The sequence below is a fragment of the Typopeltis vanoorti genome, chromosome 7, assembly GCF_054136105.1.
Source record: "Typopeltis vanoorti isolate ZY-2024b chromosome 7, IOZ_Tvanoo_1.0, whole genome shotgun sequence".
Classification (NCBI taxonomy): domain Eukaryota; kingdom Metazoa; phylum Arthropoda; class Arachnida; order Uropygi; family Thelyphonidae; genus Typopeltis; species Typopeltis vanoorti.
This window is the reverse complement of record NC_143555.1, coordinates 80372227-80385282: the sequence shown is the minus strand read 5'-3', so window position 1 is coordinate 80385282 and position 13056 is coordinate 80372227. Positions and strand designations below refer to the sequence as shown.

Here is a 13056-nt window from a genome sequence, read left to right as displayed (position 1 = left end):
TCATGAAGAATTATGAAGGATATTTTCTTGCTCAAACTACTTTCAAACCAGCCATCTGGTGGGGCTACGTGGATGATATTTGAAAACATGACTTCCAAATTTAAAACTATTTCTTCACTCTCTCAATTCATTTAAATTCACAAGTAATATCACACTAAAACTAGAAAAAGATGGCTGGTTTGAAAGTAGTTTGAGCAAAAAAACATCCTGCATAACTCCCTTACCTAGATGTCCTTACCATAAAAAAAACCTTACAATGGTGTCACTTTGGAGGTATATTGTAAGCCTACTCACACTGGATGCTATCTTCATGATTTATCCTGTTGCTATTCTTCTCAAAAGCTAGGCATTATCCACACCCTCAAGAACTGAGTAGCTTCTATTTCACAAAATGAAGACCAACTCAAGAAACCCTTTCTGATTTCTTTGTTCTTAATGGATGTTGCAAAAAAAAAAAAGTTAGATTATAACAATAAAAAAGATTTTATTTTTAGAATATCCATTCTCCATAATCAGAACATCCCATATAGAGATTTGATTTCTATTCTGTACATCGATAATATATCTATTAGGATTACTGCTCTCTTCAAGAATCATAGCAAAAAAAATGAATTCAAATAATTCACAGCCTTCTTAGATCTCCTAAAGACAGCATTCCCACTTCACAAACATCTGAATCTATACAATACCATGCTCAAGTAGTTTGGCTTACAGTTGAGTATTTAGGCTTTTATGCTGGTTTAGACTCGTTATTAGGTTTAATGGAATGAATAGCCAGGTATAGCTGACCATGCCTTGGATAGCTTGCACTGAATCAAATTGAAAAAAAAAAACAAAAAAAAAAACTACTATGCTTCACCATAACAAATATAAACTTGAAAGACTTTTCTTAGAGTCAGCAGCAGATTTGAAAAACCTACCTAATCTTAATAAATATAATTCTGTTTAATTTCCCAAGATTCAGAAACTTTAATTCTTAGACCTCCAAGTAAACAGCTAAGGCTAGCCAACAGCATTTATAGAGAGCACCCCTCATAGGACATTAGGTATGTAGTCTAACTTTTTTTTTTCTGAAACTGAGAAACTGAGTTTCTATGTGCGTTTTTACAATTTTAATATTTTATCCTCAGTGATGTCTCTGTGACAGAAATGAAATATAGGATCCATTAAACATGTGTTTGTTTCTCTATGCTGTATTCATTCCATTAAACCTAATAATGATTTGGCTTGCACAGGGCAGACAAGTCATAGTTTTGAGGTGAGAAGAAGGAATATGTTGGAGATGTTGAACACAAAAGAAAAGAAAGATCTAGTCTAGTCCACTAAAATTCAACTACAAGCTATGCAGTTCACTGGGATATTTTCACCATGCCATTCTAGACTTCTCAAAGAAGGTATGGCAATTGTCCATTCACATAGGTCTCTAAATAGAAACCAAAAACTTATATTAAATGACATCTGGAAATCTCTCATTAGATCTTTTAGAATAAATTTCAATATTTCAAAAATTTATCTTCAATCTGTATTGGATGAAGCTAACACGTCACAAGACTTTACATTCTCGTTAGATTGAATTTTTTAATAATTTTTATCATAATGATTTTTTAGCATTCAACAACTCTGTAGTTATTTATTTTTATATGCTTTTTATAACTCTGATGATCTACCAGTTGTGTATGAGTGAAACTAGATGATATAAGTTTCAACTATTCAGAACAACTAACAAAAAGTTTAATTATTCTCATTTATTTTAGTTATAAAAACACATATATAAGATAACTTTGTCTGTTAATTTTATGCATTCTCTGTGTGATGAAAAATTTAAGTTTCTGAAGAAAAACTATGCCAACTCCATATGAGACTTACCTCCAGTTGAAAAGTACTTCATAAAAAAATTCCATGTGGTCTATCACCTATGAGCGAAGTTAGGTGCAACCAACCACCAACAGACCACAGCCAAGTGATCCACAAATTCAGCTACAACCTTAATGCAGGGAAACTTTCTTCTTCAGAAAGGCCTACATCATTGCATCAAGGTCAATTAACGAACTATATTTTAATTATCGCATTGAAAGATGTCTAAAATCCCTCCCCTCAAATTTAGCCGACAAAATACGAATGGAAACCTTGTATATATTAAATGTTAATAAGCAACTAAATTGCAACCTAACCAGAACAGAAAAATTGGCCCTTAAATCCTTAAAAAAAATAACCCAGACATCTTGATTAAAAAAGCAATAAAGGTAATGCTACCATTGTCTTTTATCAGACAGCAAACCTGGAAAAAATGAACCAATTGGTATCTAACCACAACAAAAACCAAATGGTGAATTACAATCCTACAAAAGTAGGCCATCAAAAAGAAGACAACAGAATTAATCAAATCGGTGATCATGTGGGCAAAGGAAACAACCAAAAAAAAACTAAAAATGCACGTTGTCTGTGCTCCCCCAAATTTACAATAGTTGAAGGAATTGACAGTGGAGTCGTGATATACAGTGGAGTCGACAGAGACCAAAGAGCACAAGCAGGAGTCATGATTTGGATTCATAACTCCCTTTCAAAACAGTTAAAACATTATAAATTATGGAATGAAAGAATAATAGAAGCTAGAATAAAAATAGATAGAGGCTACTTAACAATAATTGGTTTATATGCCCCAGAAGAAGGAAGAGAACAGGATAATATTGATTTTTATAATCAGCTACAAAACATATATAATAAAATAAATAAAAATGATTACATAATTTTAGCAGGAGACTTAAATGCAAGAACTGGAAACACGAAAATTAATAATAATATAGGAATACATGGAGAACACACTCTAAACAGAAATGGTAAAAAATTGATTGACTTAGTAGTTTATAATAACCTAAAAATAATGAATTCCTTCTATAAACATAAAGACATACATAAATATACTTGGGCAGCAAGAGGATGGAAATCATATTAGATTACTTCATATTAAATGAAAAGACATCAAAATTTTCACTAGATGTTAGAGTTCACAGAGGATATGAAATAAGCAGTGACCACTTCCTTGTTAAAATAAAATTAAGATTACCACCTAAATGGCTACAAGTAACAAGAACAGAAAGAAAAATTGAAACATTTGTTTATAAAACTAGACTATTGAATGACACAAATGTACAATGGCTATATGAACAAAGAATTAACCAGTATCTAGATAAAATAAAACAAAATGAAGAAATAGAAATAGAATGGCTTAATATAAAAACGATACTAAATGCAGCAACAAATGAAAGCTTAGGAAAGACCAAAAAATTCAATAAAAGAAAAAAACTGAAGATCTGGGATGATACAATCAAAGAAATAATCAAAAAGAAAAAAGAAGCCTATCACAAATGGTTAAGCAGTAAAAGATTAGAAGATGAAATAGAATATAAAAGAATAAGAGCCATAGCTAAAAGAGAAGTCAGAAAAAGACATAGAGAATCATGGAATAAATTTGTTTCTAATTTAGAACATGATTTATATAAAATAAGACCCAATGCATATAAGATTTTGAAACACCTAAATGCAGATACCAAAGAAAACATAAAATTAAACACTGAATTGAAATTAGAAGAATTTCTAAATTACTACACAGAACTGTGGACAGACAAATATTTTAAAAAAGACAACTGGCAAACAATTAACGAAAATGAAAAGGAAATAACTAAAGAAGAATTAGAAATCAGCCTGAAAGAAACAAGAAACAGAAAATCACCTGGAGAAGATAAGCTAGGTTCAGAACTATATAAATACGCAGGAACAAGATTCAAAGGAAGACTCTTATTATTTTTAAATAAAATTTACTCAACTGGTATCCCCCCAATAGAATGGAAAAAAGCAATTGTGATTCCTATCTTTAAGAAAGGTAATAGAGATGACCCTAAAAACTATAGAGGTATCAGTATACTAAATTCATGTTACAAAATATACAGCAGAATCTTAAATAACAAACTAATGAAATATTCCGAAAACTTTATTCCAGAGGTACAAAATGGATTTAGAAAAGGACGATCATGTATAGACCCAGCCTTCTGCCTAAAATTAATAATAGAGAAAAGAAGAGAATATAATTTAGAAACACATATTGCATTTATTGACTTTGAAAAAGCATTTGACAAAGTTAAAAGAAACATATTATTCAACATATTAAAAGAGAGACAAATACCAAATAATATCCTAAAAACTGTCATAAGTATATATGAAAATAATCAAATACAAATAAGATTAAATCATGAGCTATCATATACAAGAGAGATAAACCAAGGGGTCCGACAGGGATGTCCCCTCTCAGCAACCCTTTTTAATATCTACTTAAATGAAATAATAATAAAATGGAGTAAAAATTTACATCAAGGAATTAAACTCTCACCTACAGTTAACTTAAACACTCTCCTCTTTGCAGACGACCAAATAATAATTACAAATTCTGAAGATAACTTACAGAAAGCTATTTTAAATCTAAATGAGATATCCAAAGATTATGGTATGATAATATCAACGGAAAAATCAAAAACTATGGCCTTTAAAGGACAAGATCCAACAAGAACTAAAATAGTATTAGATAACAAGATCTTAGAACAGGTGAATTCATTTAACTACCTAGGATATATGATCACTTATGAAAATGAAAAAGATATAAACATAAAAATTGCAAAATATTTAAAAATAACAGGAGTAATTAACTCTATATTTAAACCAAACCTAGTTCAAAAACAAACCAGGCTAAAAGTATACAATACATTAGCCCTACCGGTCTTAATGTATGGAAGCGAAATCTGGACAATAAAACAAAAAAACAAAGATTAACAACAGCAGAAATGAAGTTAATGAGAAAAACTGCAAAGTATACCCTATTTGATCACAAAAGAAACGAAGATATTATGAAAGAATTAAACCAAGAACCAGTAATTGAAAAAATTAAAAAATATAAACATAGATGGATGGAACACGTTCAAAGAATGAAGACAGAAAGATTACCAAAACAAGCCTTAAAGTACAAGCCATTAGGAAAAAGAAAACCAGGATGTCCTCTTAAACGATTCAACGATGACTTCTAAGGCCGGAACAGGCCATACTAGGCCTAAATCCTTGATACGGATGATGACGATGAAGGAATTGACACCTAATTATCACCTAGCCAAGAAATTAGCGGCCACACTCAAGGAGTTGGTAGGTCATTCCCTCTCCTACATAAAAAAATACACAATTTGCACTCAATGATGAAGATTTATTAGTCAGCTTTGACATAACTGCCCTTTTCACTAATGTCCCAATCAATGATACTATTCTTCTCTTACAAAAACATATTTCAGCGATATCATGGCCCTCTTTTCCCATGTACTCTGCTCTATGTATTTTGTATGGCAAAATAATTTTTAACTACAAAAAGAAGGTACAGCCATGGGCTCACCACTCTCCCCCCTCCTTCCCCAATAGCTAACTTTTACATTTTTTTACATTCGAGATTTGCCCAGCCTAAAACTCAAAGTCTGGCTCAGATATGTTGATGATATTTTCACCATTTGGCCCCACAACTGCAAAACATTAAATACATTCCTAAGTCACCTGAACAAACAACATAAATGTATCCAATTCACCACCGAAATAAAAAAAAACAACTCCCTTCCTTTTCTAGACATACTTGTCACACGTCTTCCCTCAGGCTGCCTCTTCTTTGTTGTCTACTGCAAACCTACACATACAAGCCAATACATACACAAAAATTCATACTACCATCCAACACAAAAACTAGGAGTTATCAGCACCCTCAAACACAGAGCTCTAACAATTTGCTCCAATGAACAAGTTCTGAACCAAGAATTTGAAATTATTAACCAGCCATTTGTAAAAAATGGCTACAATAAAAAAAACAGTTCACAAGATCCTCCATAAAAATGTCATTAAAAGCAAAAAATATTACAAAAATGCCAAACCCATGCCCTACAGGGGCCTATCCCAATCAGAAAAGATGAACAAAAATGCCACATTACGAGGGTGGTCTGAAAAGTTCTCAGCCTAACATAGAAAAAACAAATTTATAATTTCAAAATTATTTTTATTTCTCAACATAATCTGCCTTAGTCAGACTAATACATTTATTCCAGCGATGCTCCAGCACCATTATCCCATCCCTGTGTGGTTCTCAGTAAGATCTGCAAAATACCCCCCTACAGCTGCAATCACCTCTTGATTCGAAGAAAAATGCTGACCAGCGAGGAAGAGTTTTAGTTCTGGGAAGAGATAGAAGTCAGAGGGAACCAAATCTGGAGAATAAGTTGGATGTTCCAACAATTCATAGGGCAGATCCCCTCATTTTCCCACTGCCAAACCACTTTTATGGGCAGGTGCACTGTCCTGATGAAAGATGATTTTTTTCTCCTGAAAACCAGGTCTTCTTTCACGAATTTTTTTGTCTAGTCTGGTTAAAAGATCGGAATCATATTCCCCAATTATTGTTTTACCCTTTTCAAGATAATTAATAAACAAGCATCCCAAAACACCGATGCGATGACCTTTCCTACTGATGGAACCAACTTTGTCTTCTTTGGTTCTGAACAAGCAGCTCCTGTCCACTGTTTTGATTGCTGTTTGGATTCTGGTGTGTAATGGTGAATCCAAGTCTCATCCATAGTAATAAATCGACACACAAAATCAGTTGTATTCTTGTTAAATCACTCCAAGCACTGTTCAGAGATTTTCATGCGAGTGCATTTTTGATCTGCTGTGAGCAAGCAGCACCCATCTTGCACAAAGCTTTTTCACATGCAATTCTTCATGCAAAATATATCCTACACGTTCTTTTGAAATGCCAATAGTCTCAGCAATTTCATGCACTTTGACTCACCTGTCATCCAATACCATATCGTGCAACTGATCAAAGATTTCTGATGTTGTTACACTTTTCGGATGTCCTTCACGTGGATCATCTTCAAGGCTGATACGACCATGTTTAAATTCGGCAGTCTGTTTCTTAATTGTCAAAAATGAAGAGTGCCCATAAACTTTTATGAACTTCGAATGAATTTCTTTTGGAGTTAAACCTTCTTTTACAAAGAATTTTATAACTGCATGATACCCAGTTTTATCCATTTCAAGGGATACAGACAACACTTTTGCACCAGACAGCTGCATAAAACAAACTACTTGATAGAATGACTTGCAATTTCAGATGGATGCTTATGGCAGATGTACCAACTTAGAAAAAAAAAAATTCTTGCCAATAGTGTTGCTATCTATGGTGGAGGTCAAGAACTTTTCAGACCACTATGGTAAAACAGGCCTATCAGACCATGCACTCCAAACATGCCACAGAATTGACTGGAAAGGCACTAAGTCCCAGCAACGCACCAAAACCTGGTTTGAAAGAAAATTCAATGAAGCTTGCAAAATGCTGAAACATCATCCAAATCTGAACAAAAATGATGGATTAATTATTCCAAGAATGTGGAAGACCCATCTTCAACCCATATAGCAATCAAAACAACCCCCAGACAGAAGAAAATCTGAATATGAAAGGACTTCAGAAATTCTTTAACGTAGTTCTGTTTTTTTTTTCTCACCAGAGGTCAGGCTAGGATAAATAATTAACAAACATTTAGATTCATATTACTTTTGTATACTGCAGCATCATGTAGTTTGTATCTTGTACATAGGCATTTTTCCTGATGCTGACCTCAATACAGAGGTCGAAATTCGATTGTTACTTGCTTAATGTTAAGTAAAGAAATTATTCTAACATGTGTGTTGTGTCTCCATGTTAGAATTGTCTCCAGTCCAATAAAAGATGCTATTTTTAGCTCACTATTACAAAGTAAACAGTCTACATTTATACTACTGTAGAAATACTGTTTGCTCCATTAAAATAAAAAAAAATTTAACTTAAAAAAAAAAAAAAAATTATTGGAATAGTTTTGGATAAAGACTCTTTCAAACAGAGAGTGAGCTGATACTCACAAAATTCATAAATTTTAAATCAAATTTTGAATTAAAGAAATACTGCATTTGTGCCAGCTGTCAATCATCATGATGCCTGTCAAGGATTTAGGCAAGGATCTAGAGTGGCATGTTCCAGCCTTAGAAGTCATTGTTGAATCTCTTAAGAGGACATCCTGGTTTTCTTTTTCCTAATGATTTGAAATTTAAGGCTTGTTTTGGTAATCTTTCTGTTTTCATTCTTTCAATGTGTTCCATCCATTTATGTTTATATTTTTAAAATTTTTCTATTACTGATTCCTGGTTTAATTGTTTCATAATTTCTTCATTTCTTTTGTGATCAAATAGAGCATACTTTGCAGTTTTTCTCATAAACTTCATTTTTTATTATTAATCTTTGTTTGTCACCAATTATATATTTGGTTTAATCCTTCATCCAAGTGTAAGCAAACAAAGGTTTGTGCCAGAAGTATTTTCAGAACTGGGGAAACTTGTGGCAAAGGTGGTATAACTTCTCATCACTTGCCTTAGTATCACGCAATGCAAAGCACATCTCCTTGCGGACATGTATAATGCTATGCATTAAGGGAATGGGGGGTCACTACCCAGACCGGTTTCGACCTTTATTGAGGTCTCATCAGTGGGAGCCAGATCCAGAGGTGGTGATACTAAGGTGGAAGTAATGGAGAAGTCATATTTCCATATACCAGTTGCCAAAAGGTGTCACACCTTATTATTAAAATTCTCTGGATTAGAGATAAGTTGATGGAAGTTTTTTCACTTGGCTATGCTACCAATTATATATTTGGTTTAATCCTTTATCCAAGTGTAAGCAAACAAAGTTTGCACCCAAGTATTTTCAGGACTGAGGAAACTCGTGGCACAGGTGGTGTAACTTGTTTGCTTACACTTGGATAAAGAATTAAACCAAATATATAATTGGTAGCATAGCCAAGTGAAAAAACTTCCATCAATCTTTGTTTGTCTTTTTGTTTAATTGTCCAGATTTCACTTTCATACTATAGGACTGATAGGGCTAATGCATTATATACTTTTAGTCTGTTTTTTTTTTTTTTTTTTTTTGGTACTAGGTTTGGTTTAAATATAGAGTTAATTACACCTGTTTTTAAATATTTTGCAATTTTTAGGTTTATATCTTTTTCATATATAATCATACATCCTATGTAGTTAAATGAATTCACCTGTTCTAAAATCTTGTTATCTATTACTTTTTTTTTTTTTTTTTAATAAAAAATCAAGTGGATATTAGATCCAGCATTATTTCAAAGCCGAATGTAGAAACTATGAAAGTTTCTTACAAATAAGTTAAAAAAGACCAGAGAGCTTATGGGAATAAGCCTGCTGGCATTTAAGAGTCGCCCTAGTGCAGACCACTTTAGAAAACACGCATGCTGCCCAGGTGTCAGTATGTAAGCTTTCTAATTTGGTTCATTTTTTTGAGATTTCACTAGCCTGACCGCTGCTTCAAACTGGTTGGTTTTCATCAGAGACCAGGCAGAAACCTTAAGAGAGCAAAAACTCTCTTTCAATACTAAGGAACTTGAAACATTGGAGAGGTGTATTTTTTATAAGCAAACTCTTGGTTGGTGCGTAAAAGTATTTACTAAAATAAAGAGGTTTATGAGTCGTCATAGCAGCAACTAATGCTGGATCTAATATGATTTTTATTATTTAAATTAAGGGGATATTAAATCCCACACTGTTTTAAAACCGAATAAGAAACTCAAAGATTGGAATCAGAGAGTTTCATGCCGATATAGAAAACTATAAGTATCGGCGACACTAGCGTTAGCAAATGCAAGTGACCCTAGTACGTAGTACAATACCGGACAACTTGTAGCAAAGGTGGTGAAGTTCTGATCGCTATTCTTAGGTATTTTCCATAATGTATTTTCCATGATTTTTATAAATTTTGCATCACCGAACTGAAGCCTTTTGGCTCTTTATTTTAGTAAATAAATTTTTATCTATAACTATTTTAGTTCTTACTGGATCTTGTCCTTTAAAGGCCATCGTTTTTGATTTTTCCTGTTGATATTATCATTCCATAATCTTTGGCTATCTCATTTAAATTTACAATATCTTTCTGTAAATTATCTTCAGAATTTGTAATTATTATTTGGTCATCGGCAAAAAGGAGAGTGTTCACAGTAGGAGAAAGTTTAATACCTTGATGGAAATTTTTGTTCCATTTTATTATTATTTCGTTTAGATAAATATTAAAAAGAGTTGCCGAAAGGGGACATCCCTGTCGGAATCCTTGGTTTATCTCTCTCTCGTATATGATAGCTCATGATTTAATCTTATTTGCATTTGATTATTTTCATATATACTTATGATGGCTTTTAGAATATTATTTGGTATTTGTCTTTCTTTTAATATGTTAAATAAAATGCTTCTTTTAACTTTGTAAAATGCTTTTTCAAAATCAATAAATGTAATATGTGTTTCTAAATTGTATTCTCTTCTTTTCTCTATTATTAATATTAGGCAAAAGACAGGTCTATACATGATCACCCTTTTCTAACTCCATTCTGTGCTTCTAACATAGAGTTTTCAGAATATTTTATTAGTTTATTTAAAATTCTGCTATATAATTGGTAACAGGAATTTAGTATACTTATACCTGTATAATTTTTAGGGTCATCTCTCCTACCTTTTTTAAAGATAAGGATCACAATTTCTTTTTTCAAGCGATTGTGATCCCTATCTTTAAAATTCTATTGGTGGGTTACTAGTTGAACAAATTTTATTCAAAAATAATATGTCTTTCTTTGAACCTTATTCCTGCATATTTATATAATTCTGAACCTAACTCATCTTCTCGAGGTGATTTTCCGTTTCTTGTTTCTTTCAGGCTGATTTCTAATTCTTCTTTATTTATTTCATTTTTATTTTCATTAAATGTTTGCCAGTTATCTTTTTTAAAATATTTATCTGACCACAATTCTGTATAGAAATTCTTCTAATTTCAATTCAGTGTTTAATTTTATGTTTTCTTTAGTATCTGTACTTAAGTGTTTCAAAATCATTTATATACATTAGGTCTTATTTTATATAAATCATGTTCTAATTTAGAAACAAATTTGTTCCACGATTCTCTATGTCTTTTTCTGACTTCTCTTTTAGCTATGGCTCTTATTCTTTTATATTCTATTTCATCTTCTAATCTTTTACTGCTTAACCATTTATGATAGGCTTCTTTTTTCATTTTGATTATTTCTTTGATTGTAATCATCCTATGTCTTCAGTTTTTTCCTTTTATTGAATTTTTTGGTCCTTCCTAAGCTTTCATTTGATGCTGTGTTTAGTATTGTTTTTATATTAAGCCATTCTATTTTGATTTCTTCATTTTGTTTTATTTTATCTAAATATTGGTTAATTCTTTGGTCACATAGCCATTGTATATTTGTGTCATTTAATAATCTAGTTTTATCAACAAATGTTTTAAATTTTCTTTCTGTTCTTGTTATTTGTAGTCAATTTAGGTGGTAATCTTAATTTTATTTTAAATGAGGAAGTGGTCACTACTTATTTCATATCCTCTGTGAACTCTACCATCTAAAGAGAACTTTCATGTCTTTTCATTTAAGATAAAATTGTCTAATATTGATTTCCATCCTCTCGCTGCCCAAGTATATTTATCTTTATTGAAAGTTTATTTTTCACTTGGTTAGACTATAATAAATTTAGTTGAATCCTTTATCCAAGTGTGAGCAAACAAAGTTTGCACCTGAAAGTATCTTCATGACTGGGGTAAGGTGGCACAACACCGGGCAACTCGTTGCAAAGGTGGAGCAAGTTCACAACACTCCTATCTCAGTAATCTCCCATAATGCAAAACATCTCCTTGCAGATATGTATAATGTTATGCATTAAGGGGAGGGCCACTACCCAGACTAGTTTCGACCTTTATTGCGGTCTCTTCAGTGGGAGCCAGGCCCGAGTAGAGATACCAGGCAGAAGCATCAGCAAGGTAATCTCTACCTATAGGAGTTGCCAAACGAGTTGCCCGGTGTTGTACCACCTTACCCCAGTCCTGAAGATACTTTCAGGTGCAAACTTTGTTTGGTCACACTTGGATAAAGATTAAACTAAATTTATTATATTTATCTTTATGTTTATAGAAATAATTCATTATTTTAAGGTTATTATAAACTACAAAGTCAATCAATTTTTTACCATTCCTGTTTAGAGTATGTTCTCCATATATTTCATATTATTATTAATTTTTGTGTTTCCAATTCTTGCATTTAAGTCTCCTGCTAATATTACATAATTATTTTTATTTATTTTATTATATATATTTTGTAACTAATTATAAAATTCAATATTATCCTGTTCTCTTTCTTCTTCTTCGGCATATAAACCAATTATTGTTAAATACCTCTATCTATTTTTATTCTAGTTTCTATTATTTTTTCATTCCATAATTTATGTTTTGGAAGGGAATTATGAATCCAAATCATAACACCTGCTTGTGCTCTTTGGTCTTTCTCAACTCCACTATAAATTACATTAAAATTTTCAGTTCTCAAGGTTCCTTTTAATTTCTTTTTTGTTTCAGTGATTACTGCTATTTGAAATTTTATTTCATTTAATATTTGGTCTAATTCTATTTCTTTATATGCTATTCCTCTTATGTTCCAATTTCCTATATGTATTATTTTGTCGTTTCCTTTTTCGTTTTGCCTTTTCCATTCCAGGGTCATTTTCCATAGATTCATTCCAATTAACTTTCTCTGTTGGCTTAAAAGTAGAATAATGATCATTAGGTCTATAATTAGGAAGCTAACTTGTTCATACCAGCTGTGCCAATGAATTCCCGCCCTTAAGATGATTAATGTTCATAACATATATCCTTTCTCTCATTGTAATTGGAGATGACAAATCATCAAGTTGACTGACTGCTGGTTTTCAGGCTATTTTTGATTTTAATGGTTTGGACTGCACCTATTTAGTTTGTTATGAAGATTTCAGATAAGTGATATTAAGCTAATGAAACATTTTGAAATGTAAACATAATTCCACATGTTCATTTGTATAATTTCATACTCTTCTAGCTCTTTCTTTTATGTTTGCCATTAT

General features: G+C 31.9%; 1 protein-coding gene across 1 annotated transcript in view; it reads right to left on the bottom strand.

Moving 5' to 3' along the window:
• The window catches only part of LOC150104807 (NF-X1-type zinc finger protein NFXL1-like), a 307000-nt gene that overhangs the window by 139578 nt on the left and 154366 nt on the right, over window positions 1–13056 (bottom strand). The gene's annotated exons all lie outside the window — the stretch shown is intronic.